Below are 21,687 nucleotides of genomic sequence, written 5' to 3'. Positions count from 1 at the left end.
CTAATTTTTGTATTTTTAGTAGAGATGGGGTTTCAGGCTGGTCTCAAACTCCTGACCTCGAGATCTGCCTGCCTCAGCCTCCCAAAGTGCTGGTATTACAGGCATGAGCCACTGCGCCCAGCCTCTGCAACATTTCCTAAGTCAGAACAGTAGTTTTTTGAACCACCTTTTCAGTCAAAGAACTCATGAAAAAGTCCTCCAAGAACTTGTGACCTTCTGGAAATTGTCAAAATCTCTACAGGTGTCCAGAGTCATCCAGAGCTGTATTGCAAACCATTGACTGGGTTCCACCATTAGTAAAGCAAATGCGAAATATGCCATGCCCACCAAAAAGAATCCAGAAACCATGGTATTTAGCTCTTTCCATCTTTCTTGCCTCCTGCAGGTGGGTGAGTACTGAGTATGATGCCCTCCTACAGCCTCTGGAGGACATGCCAGTGCCTAGAGGTACCAGTAGAGAGGGGCCATGAAAGAGCAGATGACAGTCAGGTGGCTGGGAATGACATTATCCTGGGGTTTATTGCTTGTCATGAACTCTGCCACTGGGCAACATGTACTGGTCTGGACACGTAACTTCTCTGGATCCCTGTCCCATCAGCCAGCTATCTTATCTCCTGAAAGCTGGTAGGTGTTGGTCAGCATGGTGTTACAGGACCAGGGTTATATTTACATTCCCTCTTAGGCTGAAACACCAGAAGTTAACACAGGAGTCCCCAGGTGTGCACATGCCAACCTCCAGATTGTTTTTCTTCTCGTTCTAGATGTTCATCCTTGCTTTCTGGGACTTGAAATAACCCTACACCACCAAATATTTATGCCTATTATACACTTAGGGAAAACTTGTATGTCCCAAGTCTATAGGGTTAGTATTATTATCAGTATTATAACCACTAGTACTAGTATCATGATGATCATCATTCCTGTTAATATTCATCAATATTTTTATTACTACCATTGTTAATATGAATTTTTCACTATTGTACAGCAAGGAATATAGTTTATCCATTCACAAATGGTTTTCAGTTACTAAAGATGACTACAAGGCATGCTCTGCAGACATATACACACACAGCTGTCCTGGAGACCAAGCTTTGCCACCAATTGCTCTTTCATAAGATGAGCTCCCCCAATACCCATCAGTTTTTCAGGACTCGACCTGAGCTGGTTGGGCTAGACCTGGAAAAGTTTCCTATTCTCAGCTGCACCCTGAAAAATTTTAAAGACTCTTCAGAGGCCCAGTAATAGCTTTTGGCAGCTTCCAAGACCAGGGAGGGTTTCTTGACCATTCAGAGCCATTCAGATATTCTAAGTAAACTCAAGGAACCAGAAACCCAACTTGCAGTCATGAAATACCAGTGAATGGCCTCTGTGAGTCTCTTCAAGTTTTTCAAAGATAACTGCCTGGAAAGGCTGGCCAGGAAGTCACCCAACCCCATCCCTCTGCAGGATGTTCTATGTCAGCCAGGGACGCAGTGAATTGCCATTGAACAGAAGGGAGGAACAGAGACAGCATGCCTGAGCTTCTGGAAACATTCTAAGTGCCCTTGTTGGCCCAGAAAAGACTGGTGCTGCCATACGAGGCACAGATATGGCAACTTAGCCACTTTAGGAACCACACAAGGTTTAAAGGCTCCCAGGAAGTCCAGGAAGGGCAAACATGGCCTTTTAGAGCCATCAGATTTTATTCTAAGTCTACGTGGGAGACAGTGCACTGGCTTCATAAAAACATCAGTGGAGGTGCTATCACTTGCCCCAGTGTCCGGTCTTTTCCACCTCATCTCAGAGCCAGGCAGCCACCATTTCCCAAAGCTGCTGTGCAATGAAAGGGGAATATTCTAGGTGCTCTCCTGTGCCCATGAAATTCTGTGGCTGCACTAAAGGCAGGGGTTGTCCTCCGGAATGCTCTTCAGGAATCTGACAACACTAGTCAAGATTAGAGAAGTTCAATTCAACGTCATACAAAACCAATCACAAAAAAAAAAAAAAAAAAAAAAAAAAAAAAAAAAAAAAAAAATGCATAGTGAGACAAAATGATGAACCCACCTGCTAATAATCATGAATGACAATAACAACAATGATGATCTTAGTGATAATGCCACCAACACTGTTAATGGCAATAACAATAAACCTGGGGTAATGGGTGTTAGGGTCCCGATTCACCGATGTGAAGGATGGCGCCAATTTCTGGCCTTACAGAAATAAAGAAAAAGTAAACAGCTGAAGGAGGAGGAGGTGAACCTGGAGCTCCCGCCGGCCTCTGGGCGCTCCTTGGTGGAAGGAGAGGGACTTGGTCCTGAGCCTGCCCAGGATCCACCCGCACCAGAACTCGGGAGTCCCAGTCCCTGGATGGGCTCAGTCCCACCCAGGCCAGACGCCCCAGAGCCCCGGAGCCCGGGTCCTCCAGCCCTCGCTGCCGCCGCTCCTTGCGGAGCCCGGGCCCCCCGCGCCACCTCAGCCTCAGTGCGGCTCTGCGAGGGCAGCGCCAAGGATGCTCCGGGCCCAGAGGGGGCATCCGGCCCCAACGGGATACTGACGCCCTGAGGGCGCGGAACAGCGCGGCCTGTGCAGGGCCCGCCATATTGGGCCTTGCAAAAAGAGCGGCCTCTTCAACGCCCCCACCCGGAGAGGCCCCAGCCCCAAGGCCAGGGCGGCGGCGCCTTCCTCACCCTGGGTAAAGAAAACTCAGGTCCTCCCTGGAGACCCGGCTCGCCGCGGCAAGCAGACCGCGCATGCGCCCTGCATGGCCGGAACGATGGGTTTCATTGCCCTCTGCCGGCCATGAAGTGGCAGCACAGGACGTTTGGCCTTTACTGCTTAGCGGTGGACCTGAGTCTGAATCACTGAAATTCAGGTATGGATTATTCAGTACCTTTCTTTTGGAAGATCAAATGGAAATTGAGTACGATATCTTGTGCTTTAATTAAAGAAGATGGGAATAAAGAAACAAATTCGAAAGTTAGTATACAAAAGTCGATTGATTCCCTCTATGTGAAGGGAAGAAGAGCTTGAATAAGAGAAGCATTCTGTGTTATGCTTTAATACTGGAGATCTGCCACCGTGCACTTGTCAAATCCCGTAGAATTTCACAGCACAAATAGTACATCTTAATGTGGCTCAGGACTACATATAATGTCAGCCACAGTTTGAGGGTAAATTACATGTTTAATTAAATAGATTAAACAATAAATAATGTTATGAGCTCTACCTGGACACAATCCTTGCCTCTCCAACCAGTTTGCCAAGGGCTTGAATTTCTTGCTCGTTATCCTCACACTTGACATAAACCCTGGCTGCTGAGTAAAATCAATCACTTGTGGAGATTTTTTAATATAATGATGTGTCAATTTCAACCATGGATAAGGCCATTTAGCCTTAGTAAGGCCTATCGTATTAAGATTGTGCCTGTTTTGCAAAATTTCAAGTCGTCACCCACTTATTATTCAGGAAAAGTTTTCTCTTGAGTTTTAGGTTCAGTACTGAGGCTCCTCGATGGACAATACATTTTCCAATTCTGAGGACAAGGCAGAGGAGGCCCCATCTGTGAGAACTTTCATTTTGCTTCTGGAAAAGTACATTGAATCAAATATAGGAAAGGCTTGCATGGTGGCTGACAGGTTCGGCTGTTTTAGCATGCTGGCGTTTTATCTTCTGGACAGAAGTAAAAGGAACGCAACTGTGTCTGTCTCTGTGTAATAACTCAGGACTTACCTCAGTAAATTCTGGGGTGTCATGAGATGAACTGCTACCTCCACTTAGAGAGGCTTCAGGGACAAAATTTCAAGAGATTTCTGAGGGATAGAAGAGCAGGGCTGCCTTATTCTCTGATCCCAGGTAACTACTCAGAGACACAGGCAAGGGCTGGGGACACCCAAATGCATATACTAGGTGTCTTTGATCCAGCCTCCATTTCCTTGCTAAATCTATGCAATGACACACTGAGAAATCTGGCAAGTGGGGCTGAAGATCCCTGATGTGTCAGTTCTAGGGTTGGATGGAAACAAGTGGTTTTCGTGGACATTGAAGTAAAGGGAGGTGAGCTGTGAGGAAAGAACCGTTGAAGACTGGGGAGACTCAGAAGTTGGGGTAGAATCTCGACCCATAAGCCAAGGAGTGCAGATGCAAATCGATTTGTTAGGGTGAAAGAAGGACTTCACCAACACACTAAGTTTTTTCAACAACCGATTGTATTCTTTCAACATTGTAAGTATTGATCTTTTGGAAATGTTTAATGAGATTTCTTATATAATTCTGCATTCAATTTATGCCCAGGTCACTTTGCTATTATACGTTTATGTGCTGCATTTTTATGAATAGACATTTTCTCAAATTTCTGAATTATTTTGCTAAACTATGTGTTAAGAGTTTTTTCTAGAGGTCTACCTTCTTGACTCACTTTTCTGATGAGAAATCTATCAGGTTTCTCCACAGTAATTTTCAAGTTTGATAGCTCCTCAATGTGAGAAACTTAATGTCAAATAAGAAATGAATTACCCCTAAAGAATCTTCTCCTTTCAAGATGCTAACCATGTTTTGTCCAGTGTGAAATCTCACATGTGCCACAAGCGTTTCTCTGTGAAGAAAGGATTTCTCATGATTTTTCAAGGCATAACTTCTCCAGTAAGAAGTGTTTGGTATTCCAAGAGAATTCATTGCCCTTGGAAAGACTTTCCCTTCTTATTTAGCTTATAAAGGATTTCCTCTCTTATTTTCCATTTTAGCAGCATTTTATCACTGTGTTTTCTTGTGAACATCAAGCCTAGTGCTTGGCTGAATGTTTATTCACAGAAAATACAAATAAAGGGTTCATCCAAGTAAAGTTTTCTTACGTTATTTGACAACAAATTGCACATAAAAACATTTTCACACTGAACGCAGAGCTAGAGATTCTCGACCTGAAAGTCCCACACGTTTTAAGTTATTAAAACTGTTGCTGAAGACTTTTAGTTTATTATGTTGACAGTTTCAGCTCTCTCATGTCATTTATGATCAGATCACTAACAAGTCTTTGGTACATACGTGTCGTACAATTTCTCTTCCATATGAATTTATTGATGAGGACTGAAGAATAAAGGTAACCGAAGTAACGTCCATGTTGATTATAGTAATTTTTCAAAATGTGAGTCCTTTGGCATGTTTAGATGTTACAACTGCAGCTGAAGTCTCTTCCATATTCCTTACATTCGTCATTCCTAACACCATGTCATCTAAAGTCAGAATATGTTCTGAAGACATTTATCATTTTCTCTCCAGGGTGAATTTTCTGATGTTATTTAAGATTAGTACACTGACTGAAGGCTTTCCCACATAAATGGCATTCACATGGCTTTTCTCCAGTGCATGTTCTCTCATATCATCTAAGGTCAGAAGATAGACTAAAGGCTTTCCCACATAGAAGACAAGCATGTGGTTTCTCTTCAGTGTGAATTCTTGTGTGTCCTCTAAAGCCAGAGCTTTGACTAAAGACTTTTCCACTTTTATCACATTCATAACGCTTTTATCCAAGGTGAGTTCTCTCATGTCTTCAAAGGTTAAAGGATTGAATAAAGCCTTTCCCACACTGATGACACTTATACGGTCTCTCTCCCCTGTGAGTTTTCTCATATCTTCTAAGGTGAGAACACTGAGTGGATTTTCCACATAGATGACATGCATATGGCCTCTCTCCAGTGTGAGTCATCTTGTGCCATCTAAGGTGAAAACAATTAGTATAGACCTTTTCACATATATTACATTGATATGATTTACCTTTAGTATGAATTTGTTTATGTGGTTTAGGGGAGAACTGATTACTAAGGGATTTTCCACACTGTTTGCTGACGTAGGGTTTCTTTCCACTCTGAGTTAACAAACACTGAGTCATTGTGGAACTGTGAGTGCAATCTTCTCCCAAATCATTACATTCAAAGGGATCCTCCAGAATGAGAGAGTTCTCCTTTAGGGACAAAGATTAAAAGCTCTTAATGATTTACCAACATACATCTATACATTCATTTCACCACCTTTGAATCCTAGACCAACCATTCAGTGGTAGAGCCCAGTTGTAATCTTTCCAGTGTTCCTTGTGTGAAAGGAAATTAAATTTTGGCACCCCAAACTCATTGAACCAAAGGGAAAAATCAAGCTGAGAACAGGGTCACACAAACCTGCCTCCCTCTTCTGGTTCCTAAATAATATGGCTACAAGATGAAAAGCTACATGCCTCCCCCATATTTTGCCCACAAGGAAATTCCTCATGAGCTGTTAAAGTTACACCATGGCAATGCAAACTGATAGCTTGTCTTTACAGGCGCAGTCATCCCCAGTTCACCAGACACAAATGCATATCCGATTGTTTCCCTGCCCAATTTTGCCTATGTTGTCTTATATAAAATGCAGCTCTCCTGCATTATTCCTCTGCCTCATTTGTTTATGTCATCTTATGTAAAAAAATCCAGATTCACTGAGCCAGAAAAATGCACGAATTACTATTTTTTTCTACCCACCTTTTGCATGAAAATTGTGTACTTCTCAATATCCCACCCTTTCCCCCTTTAAATTTAGAGAAAATCATCTTTGGAGAAAGGTATACACCTGTCCCCCAGGTGCATGTCCTTAACTCTGGCAAATAAATTTCCTAAAATGATTGAGACTTGTCTCGTCATTTTTCTCGATTGACACTTGCATACACGTTATCTCCTGCAGACACAGATATTTTCTCTTTTGTATGATCCCAACTGCAGAGCTTTTCCATTAATTGTGATGATATCAATATCTTTCAAAGTCTGAGCATAAGCAATGTCTATGCACTTGTTCTATTTTAAAGATCTCATGTTATGGTTTAGAGAACAGGTCACTTTATTCATTGAATTCAAAGTATCAAATTTTCTTTTGCTTAGAAAGCACTTAATGCCAGCCTAATTACACTCAGGTGACTGTGCGTCATTACTAACTTAACCCATTACCAGGTGTTTAACTTAGATGACTGGTGTACACAGCTATAAAACTCACCATTGACATAACGGTGGATGTGTCTTTTCTGATAGGATGCATGGATATCGTGTGTTTTTTCTTAAGGGCACTTTCCTTGTCTGAAATAATTGAAAAATAAATTGTTACCTTGGTATTATGGTAATTGAAAAACCCCAAGGCCGGTTTATTTTTTTTCAAAAATTAACACTTAGCTGTGACAAATGTGTCAAATGAAGAAAATCCTTCAATAGAAGAAACAGATTGTACAGCGTCAGCAATTAGAAAAGGGTTTTAAAATTAAAATGTGAAAAGAGTTAAAATGGAGATGTCTTCACAGGGGTATCGGGAAAAGAGGCAGCATGTGACAGTTTAACCCCAACAAGTACATGAATTATCCTTTTCCCGAAAGTAAAAGAAAAGGCAAGAGGACACAAGAGTAGCATCTGACATATGAACAAAATGATAATAACATCTAAGGAATTCTGCTCCAGTAGCTTAACCTACATTTTAGAAATTACCACTCATTTGATAAAACCGCTAATTAATATTTGACTGATATTATTCATTGACAAAGCACCTCCTCCTATTAGAGCACAGGACCCTGTTGCTTACCCAGATTCTGGCCTTGCAGAGATTCTCTTCCTTCCCGCCAGAGCTCTTTTCCTTGCTCCAGCTGCAAAGTTATATAGGATTTGCTTATCTGTACCCTGTTAGTGGAAACAGTACATGTGTTTTGAGTTCACTGTCAATAAATGTGCATTATCACCAACTGTAAGGCAGGCCACCGAGGAAGAATAAAAACAGTGAAGGTCAGCTCAGGCCACAAGACCTAGAACACAGAAAACTCCCCAGGATTTTTCTGACCCAACGTGAGACTAGAAAATAAATCCAAACGAAAGGTCCATCAGGAAAAGAAAATTTAAAACAGTCAGGACCTATGAATGCTGAGTCCATGCCTAAGTTCCAAGACACAATGCGTAATACACAGTCTTTTCAGAAAGAGATTAATTAAACCTCTGCACAGTATGTTTATTATTATTCTCATGCAGAACAAAAAAAAACATTCGATTTACAAAAATAATTGGTGTTCTATACAGAAAAGATATTGCTATTGTTTTTACTAATTGGTCTCAGCCTAAGCATAGCGACTAAAGCAGAAGAGTTATTTAGAAAATATTTAATTTAATACATTGAAAATATTCATTAAGTTCCCAGGTGTGTTCTGAGTATTAGAGACTGAGTACCAAGGAAACCATGAAATCCTTGTCAAGATTACATTGTAATTGAGTGACAAACTAAATAAAACGAAATAAAATAAAATAAAATAAAGCTATTTCTTTCAGACAGATTTAGAGAGCTCAAACTTTTTTCAGATAAGATCTGTGAATCAGAGGAGATTAGAGTGAGATATGGGGAAGCTGTTCCAACACTTATTGAATGAATGAGTCAATGTGTGTCTACATACGTATGTGAATGTTGAGGGACTCACCGAGGGATACCAGGTGACTGATGTTTGCCAGCATTATCTCTCTGTACAACTTTCTCTTGGATGTGTCCATCATGGCCCACTCTTCCTGGGTGAAGTCAATAGCTACATCTTCAAAAGTCACTTTGTTCTAAAACATCACAGACATTTTAGTTTAGACAGAGAATCCCTTTTAATGTCCAGAGGAGGAAGGCTGAGATGACATAGGTAGGAGCTGGGTATGCAGAACACTCAGTGTTTTAGGTTCCAGCCAATTCATTCTCAATACTAAGCTGGTATCTGCCTTTCAGATTCACTCACAGAGACATACCACTCTTAATCCATTAAACTTTCCTATGAAGAAATATCGCATGAGATGTGGCATAATATAGCCCAGATATTTTTCAGTAATGTGTTAATCACCTGTACATAACTGATTATAAAATTTTCACTTGAACCTTCATAAATAAAACAAATTTACCATGAATTTCAAGTAAATTACAGATTTGTCACAAGGCAAATAACCATGATTTACTACTGTTTAAACATGACCGTGATTAAATGAATTATTTCTCTAGATAAACCACAGGTTTTTCACCAATCAAATGGTTAAAAGATCTATTATGTGTTTTGAATAATCTAAAGAAGTAATAGAAAACATGTTTCCTATCTAGCAAATATTTATTAAATACAGGTCATTGGTCCCTTATTCATTAAAAAGTTAGAAAGTGATGAACCAGACTCCAGCATTCTTCAGAACTGAACAAGTTTTACGCAGAATATAGGATTCAATTCATACATATAGTCACTCTAATGTTATGTAATTCAGGTGTTCATGACAAGGCTTAAAGACAGTCCAGCCGCACAAGACAAGACCGCTGAGGCTGCTATACTGAGGAAGTCTTAGTCTGATGATTCCTGTCATATGAAGCCTCCTGTCCTCAACTTTCTCTGGGCAATCCAAACATCAGTTATCACTGCCTCTCTTTTAACTTTACCTTGTCACTTGGCTTGTTCAAGGATAAAAAGGCCTCTTTACGGTTTTGTTTTTTTCTAACCAGCCCTTATAGAGCATTTCCACAGAACCCTAAATTGTACTATATCTACAATATTCCTTCTCCTGAGTGTGCAACCATAGTTAAGTAATTGTATTTCTTATATGTTACTTTCAGTTACCAGAAGGCAAAAAGGTTAATTATCAAAAGGTAAAATGAATGGGGATAAGAATAATAATGACTTCTTTAGTTGTCCTTTTGCAAAGTTTTTAAAAGCATAAACATATTTTATCAAACTCTCCTTCTTCCTCAACACTGTGCAGCTCTTGCCCAAGGCCTATCACACGGGATTTATTGAACTCAGCTGCTAGAACATCAGCCTCATTATTGGGCTGTGATCTTCTGCTCTTCACGCATCTCTATTGCCTGCATTCATCACAATCCTAAGTGTATTTCAGCCAACGGGACAGTTAATGGGTCAATTATTGCCCTATGAGGTTACAGGATGGATGGAAGAAAAATACATAAATGAGATCTCTCATGTCTTTTTTTGTAAATAGCCTGCATAGGGGCTGGAATAAAGTAGTGTAATATTAGAAATTATATTGATAATTTAGGAATCTTTGACACATGATACCCAACCTAGAGTCCTGAGAAAACTTAATTGGAGGCCAGATACCTGAAAGTCTCCTGATTGCACTTGGAACACCCAGGCTGGGTGGATTTTGCATCATAAAAACAAACAAACAAAAAAGAATAAAAATGAAACACCCATGCAAACTGGAGAAAACTGCCCATTTGCCAGCAATATGGGTATAATTTCAGTAGAAAGAGGCATCCCCTACTCACTAGTGAATGCATTGTCAAGAACTCAGTTTCTCTCTGTCTTTTTCTGGATTTCCACTTGCAGACACTTCAGGCACTAAGAAAAGCTGAGGTTAGAGAGAGAACATGTGAGACACCAGCCTTGTACATAATTTTCAGACCAACCTGTGATGAAAAGCCAGACCTTCACTGAAGTGTGACACCACCTGCACCACAGCCTAACCAACAGACACAAACACACAGAGGCCTCTCCTCTTTTCCCACGGTCAAAATTAGGAAGCCTATGACTATGGTTTCTGACAAAGAAGGAACACAGATATCTTGTGAATGAGAACATCAAAAGCACTGAGTTTTGTATGTTAATTGACACAAGTCCAGATATTCAATTCCCTCACGGATTTTAAAACAAAGGGATCCCTGACTCCACCCACATGTGGAATATGATTTATACCTGTAGATAAACACTGTGGGATTTCTCAGATTTTATTATCCAGGCTTTATGCCCTAGCAATGTTTCTCCAACACCAATCACAGCCTTCTGAAGCCTTACTCGACTTTTACTTTCTCTCAATTTCGACTTTTGCATTTCCCCTTGGAACTCGGAAATCAATCAAGAAAGAATCTGTTTTAGGGTCAAGTGCAGTTGCTCTCGCCTGTAATCCCAGCACTTTAGGAGGCCAAGGCAGGTGGATCACCTGAGGTCAGGAGTTCGAGACCAGCCTGGCCAAAATGGCGAAACCCCATTTCTACTAAAAATACACAAATTAGCTGGACATGGTGGTGCTTGCCTGTAATCCCAGCTACTCACGAGGCTGAAGCAGGAGAATTGCTTGAACTCAGGAGGCAATTACAGTGCGCCAAGATCCTAACACTGCACTCCAGCAAGGGCGACAGAGCAAGACTCTCTATCACAAAAAAAAAAAAAAAAAAAAAAAAAAAAAAATCTGTTTTAGGATGGGGATAATCAATTCAGGAATTTATTTCACTTGGAGGGTCAACACTCCCATCCCGCTTATCTAGCCCTTAAAATCCCCTGCATCAGAAATTCGCAGCAGTGCCCTGGGTCATGGTGTTTCTGTCCTGTGTATACAGTCACAATCCTCTGGGATGCTCAGAAAATACAAAATGACTTAGGGCTGAGAGAAATTTAGCAGCTCAATCTGATATTTTACTAAGGTGGTATCTAAAATTTTTGCAATCATGGTTTATATTAGTCTTTGTTAGTTGCAATATCTCTGATTATCATGATATATATTTGCTGAGAAATACTGATGTTCATATGTATATTCATACATAGATATGTAGGTATACAGATGGATATGTTTATATGAACTCATGTGTTTGAGATGGGGAAAACATGTTTGTATTATTTCCCTGCTAAAAATACAAAAATAATTAAATATATTTTATGTACAAATGATAATTATGTGTCATAACAAAAAATTAACTGACCCATTTGTACATGAAGTCCAGGAAAAATAAAAAGGGTAACTTTGTATTAATTGTGACATTGTGCTTACAGATATACATAAATTTCCTTATTTAACCCTTATAATAACCCTGCTGATTGTAGTTTACCAGTTTAATAAATAATCAACAGAGTTTGACAAATATGACAAAATTACAAAACTAGAAAATGACACAGAAATACTTTTAATTCTATTCTGCCTTGTCACTGCCTCTTCTGGTTTTTTTTACAAAATTACTCCCCTAATCAAGGTTCTCTATGATTCTGGGGACTCCAGGATTCAGACCCCAGTTCCCAAACTTCACTGTGTCTATTTTTACTGACACATTTTAATGCACATTTACAGACTTCAACAAGCACTTTTCAATATCAACTATTTTCTTATTCCTTGGACTATTTCCTACATCTGTTCATCAAGACTCCAGTAACATATGACTCCATCTGCCTGTCCCTTCCATGAATGTACCTGACAGTGCATGTATTATGTAGTCTATAATTCAAGCAGAACAGATATTCCTTCAAAACAATAAGGTATTAGAGAATGCCTACAAAGCTTCAGTGAAACCAGCTGTAACTCTTACTATTATTACCATGTAAACTCTTCCTTGAATATCAAAATAAGATGTGGACCTTAGAGAATATTTGTGTGTGATTATAACCCAAACATGAACTAAAAGTAATTTAAATGGTCATATACAGACTGTGCCAGGGACAAAAAAGGACAAATATTATAAGAAAATTAAAACACACTTATTTCCTAACGGACCCTTGTGTGGAATCTATAAAAACTATTTCAAGATATAGAGATTAAATACATTTCAAAACACATACATACACAAGCAATCTTTAGGATAAATTTTTTTAAACTTACATTATGGGTCTAAAATTTTCATTAATTCATGGAAAAAATGTATTGACAAACTTCTCACCAGAGCAGGAATAACAACTTACGTATTTGGTGACTTCAAGATGAGAGTCTGCACAGCTTAGTATCTCCCTCCGGATCTCTCTCTCTCTCTCTCCTTTTTTGTTTTTTGACAGAGTTTCGCTTTTGTTGCCCAGGCTGGAGTGCAATGGTGAAATCTCAGCTCACTGCAACCTCCACCTCCCAGGTTCAAGCTATTCTTCTGCCTCAGCCTTCCAAGTAGCTAGGATGACAGGCATGCACCACCACGCTTGGCTAATTTTGTATTTTCAGTCGAGACGGGGTTTCTCCATTTTGGTCAGGCTGGTCTGGAACTCCTGACCTCAGGTAATCCACCCGCCTCAGCCTCTCAAAGTGCTGGGATTACAGGCGTGAGCCACAGCGCCCGGCCCAGATCTCTTAAAAAGTCATGAGGAAGGAGCCATTCTGCATCCTCAATATTCCCTTAATATTTTAAGGACACTCATAACAACTAAGAGGCTGACTTGTGACTTCCTAGCCCTTTCAGGGCTATTTAGACACACCTTAGTGAAGTATTAGGAATGCAGTATTAGGTCTCAAGTTCCTGGACACCAAAACCATGTTCTCCAACAGATCTTCAGTAAAAATAGCTGATGTCTATATTCTTTTGCCTGTCCTTTCCCTTCCTTTTAATTCAGAACAGCGGTCTCGAAAAGTGCTATTATTTAGTAGATTCTCTCAATTCTCAACACCAGCACTATACAGTGTTGAGTAACATCTCAGGTGCTAGGGAAACAGCAGCCGACATTCTAGCAATGCACAAATAGAAAAGCAAAGATCACCACAGAGTAAAAGAGAATAGATTTTTTAAAAGTATGAAATCAAAATGAATATATATCAGATTACACTATAAATGGAAAATTCTATTATCTTGACTGGATGCAAGTCAAAACCTCTCATGGCTTCCAACATCCAATATATTCAAAGCAGTTCAGGAATGGTGAAAGTGGAATGGAATTTAAAATTATTCTAAGGTTGCATGTGTGAAAGCACCATGCCCTGAAACAAAATATTTATTTTTAAAGTGCATAATGAACACTGTATACAAAGTTTGTGTAACAAGAGAGAGAAAAAATCTCACATTTTTAAAAAGGAATATGCAACATATTTACATATAATAAATTAAAATTAAACTAAAATAACAGCAATGGAAGACACAATCTGACCTCTGAAAATCAAGGGAGAAATCTCTTTTAAATAAAATTGGCACAATTTTTAAAGTAAGTTATGAAAAATAGTAATACCTAAATATAGTATGTAAAAGTACCAACACAATAAAGCTAAAACAATATCCGTGGAAAAATTATTTGCTGTACATTATTTTTTAAAAATGATCTAAGTACGTTCCTCAAGAAGGTAAATGAATGAAATTTAAAAATTGCCTGAGAAAATCTGTGAAAGGAAATGAGTATAGAGAAGCAGAATATAATTGACTGGACGACGGGAGAGGACAAAGACGACTAAGATGGCGCATTTCCAGGTTCTTCATCACCAACTTCACCGCGCACGGGAAAACGCAGCCCGCGCCCGGGAAAAACACAGACCAACTGCGCAGGCGCAACATGGCGTCCGATCGAGGAAACCGCAACTTACATGGCCGCAACTACGGAACACCCCCGACACGCCCGTGTCCCACCTATTGCCCTCCCACTCCCAAGCCTTAGACAGAAAAGCCGCTCCCGGCAGGCGCGCGGCGCGAACTTCCTCGGCCCCTCCTCCTGTGCAGACCTAGGAACCTCCACCGCCAGAGACCGGTGAACTTCGCCCTTTCTTCCTTCACATTGGCTAGCTAATACAGTTTCTTTTTACCTTGCCTACTTGCTTTTTCTCTGGCGCCTGCTCTGGTGGTCACATAAAACAAATCAATAATTTAACTATAAACCACACAAACAGAATTTAAAAATAAGGCCGGGCGCAATGGCTCATACCTGCAATCCCAGCACTTTGGGAGGCTGAGGCAGGCGGATCACTTGAGGTCAGGAGTTTGAGACCAGCCTGACCAACATGGAGAAACCCCGTCTCTACTAAAAATAGAAGAAAAAAAAAAAAAAACAGGCGGGCGTGGGGACACATGCCTGTAATCCCAGCTACTAGGGAAGCTTAGGCAGGAGAATCACTTGAACCTGGGAGGCGGAGGTTGCGGTGAGCTGAGATCACGCCATTGCACTCCAGCCTGGGCAACAAGAGCAAAACTCTGTCTCAAAGAAATAAAAAATAAAAATAAAATAAAAATAAATGGCAGCCAACATGCCCAACATGATTTTCTGTGATGAAAGAAATTCTCTGTATCTGCATTGTCCAATGCAGTAACTACCACACATATGTAGTTACAGAATTTCTAGTTTGGCCACAAATTTGGCTATTACTACTAAGGATATGCCATTTAGTTATTTAATTATAATTAATTTACAGTTTATAGCCACATGTGACTAGTAGTTACTCTATTGGTCAATGCAGATCTAGAATCTTGGAGAAGGCAGTTAAAATAATGAGATATGGTCAAAACAAAAATGGAAAAGGCACACAGATAGTGAACACAGAATATGAGAATGTGAAGGAACAATTCACACAGTAAAGTTTAATAATGAGATGCTGCCTTGATGGGACACATGTCTAATGATATTCAAGGCTTGTCTTGTTACAGGTAGAAGAGCAGGAGCAGGGCAGGAGAGGGCTCTTCCCCTACCCACTAGAAATGTCAGGTGATGGCCTGTTCATGATCACTTTGCCTCTCTAAAAATGATAATTAGGCAGCACCAGAGAGAGGCCAATTCCTGGTGGTTTACACCTGTTAACATCAAAAATGTTAATTAAATGCAGACTCCAGGAAGAAGCAACTTCTTGGGCATTCATGTTAAGAGACAAAAATGACAAAGTATAATCTTCCGGGGACACACTCCGCTGGAAAAGGAAAGAAAGCCTCGGATGGACATGCATATAACTCCCTAAACACACCATGCATGCTCAATTCCAAAGGGTAAGGAAAGCACTGTGCATGCCAGAAACTCTCCCTAAAGGAAGAATCATGGGAAAGACGCAAGCCCATCCCAGGATCAAGGTAAAAGACCCTTCTCTTTTCTCTCTTGGACCTTCAGGCATCCACTTGGGTCTCTTCCAAGAGAATTATCCTTTCCTTTCTGTTCTAAAGCCTTTTTAAATAAACTTCCACTCCTGCTCTGAAACTTAGTCTCTTTTTCCGCTGTATGCCCCTCAGTCGAATTCTTTCTTCTGAGGAAGCAAGGACTGAAGTTGCTTATGGACCCATGCAGATATGCTGCCAGTAACTCGAATCTCTTCTACTGGTAACAGTATCATTGTAAGGGAATGAGACCAGTTCACATCTCAGTGCTTGGAGAACTCACCAAAAATAAAAAATTGGAGGATGCTGTGAACTTATCTACCTTCCAAGGCAAGTCCCACAAGCAAGCAGCAAGACTCTCTTCCCCCAAGGTCTTAAACTCTTCTGATGCTCCTTCTCTGGGAAAACGCATCCTCCGATTGGCTTCCCCTTATATAGGAAAAAACAATTAATAAACCTAATCAGCACTACATTCCAAGAGACGGGCCCTGATTGCACAGATACTGAACCTCATCCAAACTTCATTCTGGAGACACACCAGGGTCAATTTGATTGGATTTTTGAGACAAGTACTAAAAACCCCACATCAACTTGGAAACCAAAGAGTTAAGGCTATTTTGAAGGAAAAATAGGAAGATTCATTCCTTTTTTCGTTGATAAGTACTTTTTTTTTTTTTTTTGAAATGGAGTCTTGCTCTGTCGCCCAGGCTAGAGCGCAGTAGTAGTAGATCTCAGCTCTCTGCAAGCTCCGCCTCCCGGGTTCACGCCGTTCTCCTGCCTCAGCCTCCTGAGTAGTTGGGACTACAGGAGTTGGGACTACAGGCGCCCGATACCACGTCCGGCTATTTTTTTTTTTTTTTTTTTTCAGTAGAGACGGGGTTTCACACATGTTAGCCGGGTTGGTCTCGATCTCCTGACCTCGTGATCCGCCCACCTCGGCCTCCCAAAGTGCTGAAATTACAGGCGTGGGCCACCGCATGCAGCCTCGTAAGTACTTTTGAGTGTATTATATGTACTAGAAAGCTTTCGCAGTCATGGGGTACAGCAAGAAACCAGACAAAGTAGAGTCTTATGGAGACTCTATATTCTAAAATTATTTGGAAGTAAACTGGACTTGAAAACAAATGGAAAGTGAGTAGATATAAAAAGTTTCAATATTCATGATGATGTAAAAAATTAAAATACATTGCAGAAATGAAGTCAGGAAGTGTTAGGGGTCATATGGTACTTTTAAGGCCATTGGTATCCTCTGAAATTCAAGCAGGCTGAAGACATTTGCATAACTAAAAGGAAAGCAGATGCTAATAGAAGACAATGAAGAAAGAGCCTGAAAGGCATTTCAGAGTCCTTGGCTGGTGGCAGCCCCTCCCTTCAAAGGTCTGGAGGCCTGTAAGGGAAGACTGGCTTTGTGGGCTGGGCCTAGGGCTGAACCAGCCAGGGCAAGGGCAGGACAGTGCTCACAGCATTCTACCTCCCAACCACTCCAGCTCCAGCCATGGCTAAAAAGGCCCCAGACACAGTTTGAGTCACTGCTTTGAGGGTGCAAGCCATAAGCCTTGGCAATTGCCATGGGATATTAAACCTGCAGTTGCACAAAGTACAGGTGTGTGCTGCTGATAAAGACATACCCGAGACCGGGCAATTTTCAAAAGAAAGAGGTTTAATTAGACTTACAGTTCCACATGGCTAGGGGGAGGCAGAAGGCGAAAGGCAGGTCTTACAACACAGCAGGCAAGTGAGAGAATGAGAGCCAAGCAAAACTGGTTTTGCCTTATCAAACCATCAGAACTCGTAAGACTTATTCACTACCATGAGAACGATATGGGAGAAACTGCCCCCATGATTCAATTATTTCCCACTAGGTCTCCCCACAACATGTGGGAATTGTGGGAGTACAATTTGAGGTGAGATTTGGGGGGGGGGGACACAGAGCCAAACCATATCAGAAACCTTCACCTAGATTTCAAAAGATGTATGGAAAAGCCTGTATGTCCAGTAGAAGCCTGCTGGGGTGGAGATCTCATGGCAAATGTCTACTACAGCAGTGCAGAGGGAGAATATGGGGTAGGAGCCCCCACAGAGTCCCCACTGGGGCACTGCCTAGTGGAGCTCTGAGAAGACGGCCACCATCCTCCAGACTCCAGAATGATAGATCCACTGACAGCTTGCACCCTGAGCCTGGAAAAGCTGCACGCACTCAATGCTAGCCCTTGACAGCAGCCATGGGGACTGACCCTTGTATCCAAAAGAAAATAAATGGTTCTACCATAAAGACGTGTGCACTCATATATTTATTATACCATTATTTGCAATAGCAAAGACATGAATATTTTCTCTATCATTGAATAGAGAAAATATAGTATATGTACACCATGGAATACTATGCAACCATTAAAAAAATTATGTCCTTTGCACCGACTTGGATGCAGCTAGAGGCCATTATTCTAAAATAATGCAGGAAGAAAAAACCAAATACCATATGTTCTTAGTTATAAGTAAGAACAAAGCACTGATTACACATGGATGTAAAGATGGGAACAACGGATACTGGGGACTACAAGAAGGGGAAGGGAAAGTGGGGACCAAGACCTGAAAAACATATACACCATGAAATACTATGTTTTCTACCTGGGTTACAAGATCATTCATATTCCAAGCCTCAGCATCACACAATGTGCCAATGTAAAACCCTGCACATACATTCACTGAATCTAAAATAAAAGTTGAAATTTCTTTTTAAACAGGTGAAGATCTGAATAGTCGTTTCCAAGAAGAAAAGAGACAAATGGCCAACAAATATATGACAAAATTCTTACCATCTCTAATTGTCAGGGGGATGCAAATAAAAACCACCATGAAATGTCACCTGACGCCTCTTAGAATAGCTGTTATCAAAAAGATGAATAGCAAGTATTAGTGAGGATGTGGATAAAAGATAACCCTTGTATACTCGTGGTGGAAATACAAACTACTATGGTCATTTTGGATAATAGTATGAAGGTTTCTCAAAAAGTTTTTAAATAAAACTACCTGCTGATGAGGCTGTTGAGATATAGGAACACTTTAACACTGTTGGTGGAATGTAAATTAGTTCAACCATTGTGGAAGACAGTATGGTGATTCCTCAAAGACCTAGAACCAGAAAGATCATTTGACCCAGCAAGCTCATTACTGTGTATATACCCAAAGGAATATAAATCATTCTGTTATAAAGATACATGCACACACATGTTCATTGCAGCACTAGTCACAATAGCAAAGACATGGAATCAACCCAAATGTCCATCCATGATAGACTGGATAAAGAAAATGTGGTACATATACACCATGAAATACTATGCGGTCATAAAAAGGAATGAGATCATGTCCTTTGCAGGGACATAGATGGAGCTGGAGGCCATTATCCTCAGCAAACTAACCCGGGAACAGAAAATCAAACACTGCATGTTCCCACTTACAAGTGGAAGCAGAACAATGAGAACACATGGATACTGAGAGGGGAGCAACACACACTGGGGCCTGTTGGGAGGCAGGTGGAGGGAGAGTGTCAGGATAAATGGGTAATACATACATGCATTGGAATATTGTTCAGTGTTACATAATAATGAAACCCTGTCTTTTGTGACAACATGGGTGGACTTCGAGGGCATTACGTTATATGAAATAGGCCAGCCACAGAATGACAATAACTATATGATTTCACTTGCATTTGAAATCTAAAATAGACAAACTCACAAAAGCAGAGAGTAGAATGGTGGTTACCAGGGGCCGTGGTGCAGGGGAAATGGGTAGATATGGTTAGAGCACAAAGTTTCAGATATACCATATAAGTAAGTTCTGGAGGTCTCATTTACAGCATAGTGCTTAGAGCTAAGAATACTGTATTGCATACTGAAAATTTGCTAAAAGGGTGGATTTTGTGTTCTTACCAACATTTCTTACCAGTAATAATCATAATGGGGGGGACTTTGGGCGGTGAAGGATGTGTGTATAATCTTAAGGGTAGTGGTGTTCATGATGTATACTTATCCCCAGACTCACTGAGATGCATACCTTAAACATGTACAGCTTTTTAAATGTAATCATAGCTCAACAAATTGGGTTAAAAAAAAAAAGAGGTGGTTGGTTAAAAAATTTAAAGGGAGGGGTAGATGTTCCCTTGTTTTTCTCTCTTGGCTATTTTCTTTCCTGCTGCCTGGAATTAAAACATGATAGGTGGGCATTTAGCAGCCAAACTGGAGCCTCTTCTAAAGTACAGCAGAGCAGACAGCTGGAAGGGGCCTGTGTCCCTAATGAATTTGGCAAGCATCTGTACCAGCCATGATAGGTGTAACTACAGATATAAGTGAGAAAGAAATAAACTTCTGCCTTGTTTAAGCCACTTTGTTCAGACACTAATTTCATAATAATATAGAGAATATATGCTCCTTATGAGTAGGAAAAATGTTTATGCCATATGGTTTATAATGGCTGTTCAGCAATGTAGGATGATGCTGATTACGATGACAATGGTGACAAACAGCATGAAATAATAAGGAATGAAAAAAGTGGTTTAATAGTTGTATATGGTTACTTTATTTAAAGATTCTGCTGCTAATATCATTCAATGTATTTGTATGCCGGTGGGAGTTGTATTAGATGTAGACTAAGAAAGTTTACATTATTTAATGAAAAATACTAGATCAATTTTAAAAAACAGTAAAAATATCATGAGATGGAACTAAGCATCTGTATACCAAAGCAACTCTTCCAGTTGATTTTATGCATAGTAATGATTGAGAATCCCCTGATCTAGATCCAACAGATCTCAACATTTATAGGTGTTATCAAGTAAGCACCTAAGGAAGACAATTTTCCTGACTATATCCATACCTCCAGTTAGTAATAGATCTAGAGATCTAGAACCCAAATCCAGACCTCCTGCTTCCATGTGCAGTGGTCTTTCGCTGTTCTGCTTTGTTCCACTTGGTGAAGAGGATTTGAGAATAAATGGCCGCATGATTCAACTCCCTCCTCTGCTCTGAGGAATATAGCCTTGTCCTAGCAAGCAAGAAACTCATACAGTAGTGGAAGAGGCAAATATACATTCACTAATCTAACATACAAGGCAGTAAGCACTGTAACATCAACAAAGCACTTTGGGGTTTCAGACCAGGAGCAAGTGGGGTGATTAATTCTTAGCAGGGCTAGTAAAGTCTGGGAAGTGTTCACTAACAAAATGTCTGGTCATTAACGAAAGCAACTGGTTTCTCAACACAGTCTAACTTATTGTAACAATATAAATGGTTGTTTGTTCATCAACTTTCATCTTTTGCCAAAATGTTTGTAGCTTATGTTCCCATTTAACAAGGTTTTCTGGCCAAAACTGTGCACCCACATCAGTCCTCCCATCAAAGCAATTGTGCATGCATAGAACACCTCTATCTATGAATATCCCTAATGACGTACAGAAAGGCTCTTCTTATCCAAACAGAGACATTCCACTGGTGCTAGAGAGCCACGGACGGAAGTTTTCTCTGCCTCCTGGAAATGAAGCCGAACTTTCTTCTTTCTTCAGCCATGAGGATTCCTGTCCTCCTCTTCACCATTTTCTTCTTTATGAGCCAAGTTCTACCAGGTAACAAAATAAACTTGGTAAGAATGGAGCGCCTAACACCTTACAGGGATTCAGAGCAATCACCATCATCTATGACCAGATAGGGGATCTCATAGGAAATCTGGAAGACACACCAGTCTCTGGCTCCCTGGTTAGGCCCAGTTCTGTCCAACCCACCTGTACAGGCCCCGCACACCCAGTGCCCACCAGGTCCTGTCAGCCAGGAGGACCCGTGTTCATCCCCTGAAGTATCCGTGGGAGCCTGCATCCCACAGGGACCCACATCTCGGGGCCAACCTCCATGGGGGCCTCTTGGTTGTGGTGGCGGGGGGAGGGTAGTTGACCTCCAGCCCTCCCATCCTGGC

The 21,687-nt window shown here is 40.7% G+C and overlaps 1 pseudogene; it reads right to left on the bottom strand.

The window, feature by feature from the left end:
* Positions 1 to 4,162: 4,162 nt before the first annotated feature.
* On the bottom strand, positions 4,163 to 10,991 carry LOC140711126 (zinc finger protein 705D-like; annotated as a pseudogene).
* Positions 10,992 to 21,687: the final 10,696 nt, after the last annotated feature.

The sequence above is a fragment of the Chlorocebus sabaeus genome, unplaced genomic scaffold, assembly GCF_047675955.1.
Source record: "Chlorocebus sabaeus isolate Y175 unplaced genomic scaffold, mChlSab1.0.hap1 unalloc_scaffold_159, whole genome shotgun sequence".
Lineage (NCBI taxonomy): Eukaryota > Metazoa > Chordata > Mammalia > Primates > Cercopithecidae > Chlorocebus > Chlorocebus sabaeus.
Note: the sequence above shows the minus strand (reverse complement) of the source record. Positions and strands in the feature narration are given on the sequence as shown.